The 8,922-nt window shown below is 27.9% G+C and overlaps 2 pseudogenes; one reads left to right on the forward strand and one right to left on the reverse strand.

Moving 5' to 3' along the window:
- Positions 1-1,701: 1,701 nt before the first annotated feature.
- On the forward strand, positions 1,702-2,450 carry LOC107626408 (dehydration-responsive element-binding protein 1B pseudogene; annotated as a pseudogene).
- A 5,451-nt stretch (positions 2,451-7,901) lies between these two features.
- LOC107628622 (ethylene-responsive transcription factor ERF024 pseudogene) lies at positions 7,902-8,485 on the reverse strand (annotated as a pseudogene).
- Positions 8,486-8,922: the final 437 nt, after the last annotated feature.

The following is an 8,922-nucleotide window of genomic DNA, read 5'->3' on the forward strand; positions in this document are numbered from 1 at the left end:
TCTTCGTCCTCCATTATTGAATTAATTAATTTTATCTCGCACTACACGTGCAATTTTTCATAGTGTTGTTTATATATATAAATTAATAATAATGATCCCAAACCTACCGATCTTCAATACTTAAATCACTTTTAAACAACAACAAAAATACTAAAATAGGATCAACAATTAATTAGCATTATCTTGGTGACTAAAATAGCATATGAACCCATTTTTCCCTCGTATATTTATTTATTTATTAACTACGTATACGTGTATAAAAACACGAATGCCTTCATTATTCCCTTTTCCAACACGTGACTTTAATATGTGAAGGAGGCTTCACGCTCTTCCACGTGGAGCTTAAAATATGTGGCTTCAAACATTTAAGCACGTTTCTCACACCATCTTAATCAGTCATACTACCACAAATATCTTAAATAGCTTCAAAGACACTAATTAATGTTTTTATTAATATTAGGAGTTTTTAACGTATATATTTAATTGACATTAAAGTTTTTTAACTAACAAATATATTGGGACGGAGACAGGGAGATTGAAATTTAATATTATGTTTGTTGATTCAGAGATTGGTATTAAAATTTTTATTATTGTTTCTAAAATTTCAGTATTTTAGTACTTCTACAAAATAGTAACACAAAAAATTGAATTTTTTGAGACAAAAATTAAAATTTTAATAATATTTTATTCTTAAAATACTCTCATTTCAATTAATTAATTCCAACTGTACTCTTTATATAAATTAAAGGTTTAATTATTCTGTTGGTCCTTATAGTTTCGCAAAATTTTTAATTAGGTCCTTATACTTTTTTTTCTTTTAATTGAGTCCTTGCACCAAAATTTTTTTTAATTGGGTTCCTACACTTTTTTTAAGTTAGGTCCCTATAAAATTAAGTTAATTACTACTAAGAGGGACTTAATTGAAAAAAAAATCGGTACAAGGACCCAATTAAAAAGAAAAAAAGTATAGGAACCTAATTGAAATTTCACAAAACTATAGGACCAACAGAGTAATTAAACCTAAATTAAATTAGAGTTTCATTCTTATTTCAATTTTTGTCTTTCACTTTATACCAAACACAATATTAAAACTTATTTCAGTTTCAGTCTCTTAATCTTTGTTTCTCAATCTCAGACTCTCAATTTTAATCTTTCTTTCAAAAATTAGGTAATATTTTTCAATCAACTGTGTTAATTATATATTAAAATTAGTTACTAAAACAAAATATATATTAAAAATAAACAAGTTAAACAATACATAAATATATATGATAACTGATTTTGGTATATGCAACAAAGAGTGAACTAGCTAGAGTAAATTAAACAAGATTAATGAAATGTTTCTAGAACACGTGATGAAAATAAATCTCTCTTATTATGTCATACATCACACAAGTCAAGCATGTCACTCTCTATTCTCATCTACTATATGTATAGTTGTTGTCACCCAAATCATATAAAAGAGAATCAATAAATACAAAATATAAAATTGCATGCTGCATGAGCTCCAATTTATTTATTTATTTATTTTATTGTAGTATCCAAAATCAACAACACCACTCATTTTTATCCTATTTTCCCTCGTGCTATATTATGTGATTGAATGTGTGTCACATTAAATTTTGTTGCACCCTATAACGTTTTAAAAGGCACATTATATATTGTTCCTTAATCCTTATACATTGAAACACAACACAAAATAGAAAATTAAACATGCAAAAAAGAAAGGCAGGGAGGAAGAAATTCCAAGAGACAAGGCACCCTATTTACAAAGGTGTGAGGCAAAGGAATGGAAAATGGGTATGTGAGCTTAGACAACCAAACAACAAAACTAGGGTTTGGCTTGGAACTTTTTCTCATCCTCAAATGGCGGCTATAGCCCATGATGTCGCCGCTTTGGCCTTCCGGGGCGAAAATGCTTCCCTAAACTTTCCTCAGTCGGCCGCCTCGCTGCCTAGACTGAATGCTGAAACCACTCCTCTCAAAAGCATCCAGATAACTGCGACGCAGGTCGCGAACAATCACTTTGTTGAAGGCAGAGAAGAGATCATGAGTATCCTTGGAAGTAATGATGCTTCTTCTCATGAGGAGGAGTTGTCTTCGGATTGTAGTTTTGGAGAAGATTCTAGAAGCTTCTATTGGGATGAAGAGGAAGTGTTTAACATGCCAGGGTTGATGAATAGCTTGGCTGAAGCCTTGATTATAACTCCACCGGCTTTGGAAAGAGGCTTCAATTGGGTTGGTGTAGAAACTACCATGGATTTGACTCTATGGGGCGATTAATAATCATAACATGGAAACTCAGGTACAGTCGACTTCACATAAAGTTGATAGTTCAAAGCCGTTAGATGAAAATTTAGTCAAATCAGTCAAATAATCTAACAGCTCTCAGTTATCAACTTCACGTAAAATTGACTGCATCTGAATTTTCACCTAATCATAAACCCTAAAATATTAGGCAAAAAAAAAAGTTAGAACTTATTTTATTTAGTATTTATTAATTTTAAAATTAATAAATACTAAATAAAATAAGTTCTGACGGTTTTTGTTTATTTATTTTTATTATCAAACATTTTCGATTAGTTTGTAATCAATAATTATACGTTAAGCACACACCATACTCTGTATATCTCTTATAAAATCAGAGAAAAGTGATGAAATCATACATGGTTGCTGCTTGTATAATTATTAAGTTTCTGTCATTATTATAATTGAACATAAAACTTTATTTATTACTTGAACTAATTTTTTTTTTTTTACTTTTTCATTTATATATATTATGTGTTCATAATTTATGTGAAGGTCAGAAATTTTTTTTATGTCAATTCTTTTAACTTGTAATGACATATTTTGTCAAATTATATAAAGTTTGACCCATTTTTAATATAAATAATGCTTAGAAAAATTAAGGTGTATGTAAAAGACAATACATCTTAATGTCCACTATTACTCTTGGGGTTTTGATTTTTGAAGTTTGACTTCTGGTCAGTCTCTCAAGAAATATTAACTCGTCTACCAATAATTTCTTTTTATATGAATTTGAGTGGTTGAATTTTTTTAAAATTTTAAATAAGACATGATGGAAAAAATTGCAACTGGATTTTTCCCCCAAGACATTACGATTTTTTTTTCTTCCCTTTTATTATAAGTGTTTTTTTTTTGTCAAAATAAGTGGTTTGAAAATTGCGGCAAATGTTTGTAGGGGGGAGGTTGGGAAGATGTTGGACCATATAAGGATTGATTATGGGCCCAACAATACTCGGCCCAACTAAAAACATTAATCAACATTATATTCCTCAAGCTTGATTAATTAAGTTTAGACCAAAATGAGAGAAGATTGATGAATCAAGTCTATCAGACAAAAGACAAAATCCATTTTCACATTTTGGGATAAATGAGTTGGCCTACCTTTTTTTTTTGGGCTTAGGTCCCCTTGTCAAACCAAAACAAATAGAAAAGAAATTATTAAATCAACTATGCTTAGCTACCTCGTTTGCTTAAATAAATGTCAGAGTTTTGAATTCTGCCTCGTGCATGTAGTAATTCATTAGTCAACAACAGACCCTTAAACAGAGTTCAGATTTACGACAGATTAGTTTTTAACCTGTCGAATTGGAGAATACCGTAGGAAAAAAAAAGAACTTCTTAAACTTTAGACAGTCTAGTGAAAAGATATAATGAAAAAAATATATTAGAATATAAAAAAAAATTAGTAGCATTATTAACAGTAGTAACAGGAACTTGGCAAATCAACCAAATGCTCTTAGACCATCTCCAGTAAAGAACTCATCTCAGTTTCTGTTTATGATCCACCTATCATAAAAAGTAACTCCACATCAGCTTTTGCGTCATAAACAATAAATAAGAACTCAAAACATCTCTCTCTTCTCCATTAGGAGGAACTAATTGTAGTCCCTATTGTAGTCCCACTTAATTAATTAATTAAAATTCTTAAAAATTAATATAATTAATTTTTTACAATAATATTATTTAAATTTATAAATTTAAAAATAATTCACTATTAAAAGATATTAATATTAAATAAATTTATATATAACAATAATACATAATATATAATTCGAGATTACACTAATTAAAGTTTTCAACGACTAATTTTGTAACGGCTAGTTTTTACAACTGCTAATTTTAATAATGTAGTTAGCATTTTAAATTTTAAAAATAAAAATAACCAACCCAACTAAAATTTATTTTGTAAGGTGTAAAAATTAAATGTAATTTTTAATGTAAGTAAATTTAATTAATTATAATTTAATATAATAATATAAATAATATTTAATATTAATTATGATATAAATAATTAATATAAATCATTAATTAAATAAAAATTTAATTATTTAATCTAATTAATTATTATAATTATTAATAAATTAATTATAATTTAATTACTTAATTAATTATTATTTAAATAATTAATATAAATTATTAATTAAATAAAAATATAATTATTTATTATAATTATTTAATTAATTAAAATTTTATATAATTATTTATTTTATATAATTATTGAACAATGGGAATCCCATTCAGAGAAATTTCCCTTTCTTGATCCAAGAGAAAGTATTTTTTCTCAACTCACTCCAATAGTTAGTTCCTATTTTTACTGACGTGAACAGTAATAAGAACTCCAAAAAAACAACTATTGGAGTTTCTCTTATTAGAAGTATTTTATAACTTGATGAGGTCAAAGAACTAAGAGATTATTTTTGTACATACTTATAAAGAAGACAATAAATATACAGATTGCTCATTATAAAAGAACTTAGATTTAGAAATTGGTCTCTATTTTTGGAACACTCCTCCTAAAGTGGTAATGAACATTTAAACTAATGATGAAAAAAAAATCTCTTTACCCCGTTTAATTTATTTTTAGATCTTTCTTTTGGGCTTATATCCCATCTTAATACCAAAAAAAACGGTGTCATAATAATAATAGTGGTTGAGGCTTGGAGACTAGTGGCAAAGTTAGTTGCCTCCTACATAGCCACACAAGATTTAAACCCTAACAATAACTAGGATGAGTTGAAGAGTCCTCTAATGTGTCTAAGTGTGTGTATGACAAAAAAAAAGTACAATAATAATCTAACATAATGTAATAATTAAATATACCAAAAAATAATTAAAAAAAAGGGTAAAGTATACTTTTTGTCCCTGAAGTTTGACAAAAATTTTAAAAATACCCCTAAGTTTTATTTTGTTTTAATTTTATCCCAAAAGTTTTCGATTTGCATCAAATATACTCCTAACGGCTAATTTTTCAAAAAAGTTAAGACCAATTTAACAACAATTTCAAAAGAACAACTCTCAACACAAGCAAATCAAACATAATTTTCATACATTATTGTTAGATTGTTCTTAAAATTTCTGAAAATTTAGTCGTCAAGGGTATATTTTATTAAAATAAAAAACTTATGAGACAAAATTGAAACAAAATAAAATTTAGGAATATTTTTGAAATTTTTGCCAAACTTTAGAGAAAAAAATAGACATACTGGCCCTAATATAATAATAATTTAGGATTAAACTTTTTATAACAAAATACTCATTGAGAAATAAACTCTCGGACTCTACTAGGGTTTTACTTCCCCTTTAGGGGACTTGATGATTTCTCCCAATTTGGAGAGCTTGTTCTTCAGCCAATAAAATTGTGATTTAAGTTTTAATACAAAATTCATTGCATCTAAATATGTTAAGCACTACTTAGTTAGTGGTTTTTGTTATGAGACAGTCGTATATATGTTAGTATATGGGTTGTACAAAATCTTTGTTGTGTTTGAAGAAACCGCAATGGATAATCTAAAACACTATTATGCTAAGATTAGATAAGGTGCATGTGTCATTTGTGATCATGAACAGAATTAAAAGGTACAATCATAATCATAACAACAGTGAATAAATGGAAAGGGTGCTAATAATTAAGCTTTTTCTTGGTGCTTAAACCATTGCTTTTTAACCTAATTATCACTACTATTGACTCAGCCCATTTTTACTATCCTTTTGGTTGATGCGATTATAAAAAATTACTATTTGTACGTAAAAAATCAAATATTAATCAAATCAGTCATTATGTATTTATATATTTAATAAAATTATAAAAATTAATAAAAATAATGATTATGCCTATCTTAGTATTCCATAAACACAATATTTCTCCTCATCAATAACTTCTATTTTCAATTGAAATAAGTATAAAAAAATTATTTTTAATTAGTTAATATTAATTAATTTTTTATTATAAAATTTTTTTTAACTCTTATTTTTTTAAAAAATTAATATTTAGGATTAGAATTTAAAATTTAAAATAAAAAATAATTTTAAAAAATTAGTTGATATTAACTGAAAGTTAGTTTTTTTATAGTTTAATTATTCTGTTGGTTCCTATAGTTTTGCGAAATTTTCAATTAGGTCTCTATACTTTTTTTCTTTTTAATTGAGTCCTTGCACCAAAATTTTTTTTCAATTGGATACCTACACTTTTTTTTCTTTTATTTAGGTCCCTATACCAATTCTTTTTTTTAGTTGGGTCCCTATAAAATTAAGCCAATTACTATTAAGAGGGACTTAATTGAAAAAAAAAATTTAGTGCAGGGACCCAATTAAAAAGAAAAAAAGTATAGGGACCTAATTGAAAATTTTACAAAATTATAGAGACTAATAGAATAATTAAACTTTTTTTTATTTTTTTAACTGTTGGCAAATGCCACATGTAAAATTTCCAAGTTGTTGTGAGATTGAGTCGTCAAGGAAGGGTAATTGTTGGAGCATACATGCATGTTGTGATATTTATGGTAAACTCATTCTTGTAATTTAGGGAGACAAATAGTTTGGGACATAAAGTAATAATAGATTAGGACATGAAGAACATTCATTCAACAAAGTAATAATAGATTCTCTAAGACTAAACTCTATCTCCCACTCTTTCTTCTTTACCTACCAAACTAATTAAGATGGTTATCTTATCCTCTCTCTCACCCATTGAATTATGCTATTAGGAAAATTAAACTCTTAGGAGTAGTAATTTTTAGTATTTTTAATCATCATTTTACTCGTATAAATACTAAGTTGTCTTTAACAAATAAATTTTTATTAATTTATATGTACAAATTTTAAAAAAATATGAATACAAATTATATTAATTTATGTGTGCAAATTTTTTATAAATACGAGTATAAATTATTATTGACTAAATACTGATTAAAAATGATAATATTTATTAGTTATGTAGCATTTTTTTTTAAATTAGATTTTTAAATTCACTAATTTAATTTTGATATATTTATTTGCATGTGGTGTGTGTCTCTCTAGGATAGAATATCAAGTACAGAAGCTTGAAGAAGAGGCAGCAATAATGTATGAATCAATTCATTAAAGGAATGAAAGAAAGCATAAAAAGAATGAGTAATAGCACACTAAAACAGAAGAGAATTATACTAAACAACATTATTTAAGATAATATTAAGAAAAAGAATTAAAGAAGAGAAGAAAAATAAATAAAGAAGAAGATAATATTAATAAACGATAGATAACATAAAGTTTACACACACTAAATACATATATATATATATATGACATTTAATAAACTGAGAGAACATTACAAAATTAAAATTAAGGTGCAACAAATGCAAACTAATTAAACCTCAATGCTAGAAATAAAGTAGTAATATAATACATGCATACAATGGAACAGTACTCTCTAAATAAACATTACAATAATTTCTTATTGGCCAAGCAAACTACTCTTGATGTGAGGGTTCGCCCATAATTTATATTACATGACACCTTTTTCTTGGTTTTATTTATTTATTTATTTTAGTTTTCATTATTGTTATCATTATTCATCATGCAATAATAATTAATAATAAAAAAAACCAAGGGTTTATCACTTAAGGGAAATTCCACAGGCTTGGCTCATCATCCATGTTTTCTGGTTCATCTTCACCACCACCAATGTCAAAAGGAGGAGGACTAAGAAGCATTCCTTCTGCCATGTTCACAAGAACATTAGGCATGTCAAAGATCAAATCCTCATCCACAAAATCATGTGCCATTGATGATGAAGGAACATTATTATTATTATTATTATTATTTTCATTGCTTTTATTAATATTCCCTTGGCTTGAACTTGATCCTTCAGCATTTAGGGCATCTTTTGCTGCTCCGGCCGCCGCGGCAGCACTAGCCGCGGCCATTTGAATGTCACGTGGGGATAAGGTAGCCGGAACCGGGAGCGAAGAAGCCGAGTTAGGGAAGTTTAACTCGGCGTCTTTGCCTTTTAGGGCAAGGACGGCGACATCATATGCAACCGCAGCCATTTCTGGAGTAGGGTATGTCCCTAACCAAATCCTATTAGGCTTCTTCGGCTCCCGAATTTCCGACACCCATTTGCCACTACTTCTACGCCTCACTCCGCGATACACGGGGTGACGGCCAGTAGAAGTAGAAGCAGAAGTAGAATGCATGACGATTTGTGTTTGTTGTTGTTTGATGAGGGTTGGAAATTGGTGAAGGGATCCATTTAATTTATGGTGGGTTGAGAATTGAAGGGAAAATTGGAGGTTGGAGAAGAAGATTAAGGGATATGAATTAGATTAGTGCAAACCAGTTGTTGATGAATGAATCTTGCGGCGTATTAAGGGTTTCCAGCTACTTGCATGAAGATATCTGGGTTGGAGGGCGTGTTTTAATTTGGTTTTTAAAAATAAAAATAAAAGTTAAATGAATATTCTTCTTTTAGAAAAGAAGGTAAATCGTTTCCATTTAAACAAAGTCAAATTTGTGAATAGTAGTAGTAGTGAGCAATTCACACATCACTATATATATATATATACATAGATTTGATTGTTATATGGAGGTAGAAGTGGAAAGCAGCAGTAGTGTTATCTTAGTAATAAGTTCCTTAATATA

Source organism: Arachis ipaensis, chromosome B2 (assembly GCF_059453495.1).
Source record: "Arachis ipaensis isolate K30076 ecotype BB chromosome B2, ASM5945349v1, whole genome shotgun sequence".
Taxonomy (NCBI): Eukaryota; Viridiplantae; Streptophyta; class Magnoliopsida; order Fabales; family Fabaceae; genus Arachis; species Arachis ipaensis.